Raw genomic sequence first — 1,324 nt, forward strand, 5'->3', positions numbered from 1 at the left:
GGGGACATTGGATTAAAGACTGTCCCAAGCGTCCTAAGGACCAGAAGAAACCTGTCCCCGTCCTCGCCTTGGGTGAGGACAGTGATTAGGGGTGTCAGGGCTCTGGAACCCCCCCGAGCCCTGGCTAACTCTCTCTGTGGGGGGGCACCCCACCACCTTCTTGGTGGACACAGGGGCTCAACATTCTGCTTTGACAAAGGCAAATGGGCCCCTGTCTTCTCGCACCTCCTGGGTCCAGGGGGCAACAGGAGGGAAACTGCACAAATGGACCAACCACCGGACAGTCAATCTAGGAAAAGGTATGGTGACTAATTCCTTCCTGGTGGTGCCTGAATGCCCATACCCCCTCTTGGGGTGGGACCTTTTGACCAAACTCGGAGCGCAGATCCACTTCTCCGAGAGTGGGGCCCAAGTGTTAGATCGGGATGGTCAGCCCATCCAAATCTTGACTGTGTCCTTGCAAGACGAGCATCGGCTTTTTGATGCTCCGGTCACCACTAGCCTCCCCGATATTTGGCTACAAGAATTTCCCCAGGCTTGGGCAGAAACGGGAGGACTCGGACAGGCCAAATATCAAGCTCCAATTATAATTGACCTAAAGCCCACGGCGGTGCCCGTGTCCATTAAGCAATATCCTATGAGCCGTGAGGCTCGTGTGGGCATTCGGCAGCACATCACCAAATTTTTGGAGCTCAGAGTTTTGCGACCATGTCGCTCACCCTGGAACACTCCACTCCTGCCAGTGAAAAAGCCTGGAACTCAGGATTACAGGCCAGTCCAAGATCTAAGAGAAGTTAATAAGAGAACCATGGATATCCATCCCACGGTCCCCAATCCTTACAATCTGCTCAGTGTCTTAAAACCAGACTACAGCTGGTATACAGTATTAGGTTTAAAGGATGCATTCTTCTGTCTACCCCTGGCCCCCCAAAGCCAAGAACTTTTTGCCTTTGAGTGGCAGGATCCTGAGAAAGGAATCTCGGGCCAATTAACCTGGACTCGGCTTCCCCAAGGGTTCAAGAATTCTCCCACTCTCTTCGACGAGGCTCTCCACCAAGACCTGACTGACTTCCGGACCCAGCACCCAGGAGTGACCCTGCTCCAGTATGTGGACGACCTCCGACCTCCTCCTGGCTGCCCCCACCAAGGAAGCCTGTGTGCAGGGCACTAGACACCTACTCCAGACACTTGGAGAAAAAGGGTATTGGGCATCCGCCAAGAAGGCGCAAATTTGTCAGACTAAAATAACCTACCTGGGGTATATCCTGAGTGAAGGGAAAAGGTGGCTCACTCCTGGGTGGATAGAGACTGTGGCTCACATTCC

The sequence above is a fragment of the Colobus angolensis genome, unplaced genomic scaffold, assembly GCF_000951035.1.
Source record: "Colobus angolensis palliatus isolate OR3802 unplaced genomic scaffold, Cang.pa_1.0 Scaffold365, whole genome shotgun sequence".
NCBI classification, from domain to species: Eukaryota; Metazoa; Chordata; class Mammalia; order Primates; family Cercopithecidae; genus Colobus; species Colobus angolensis.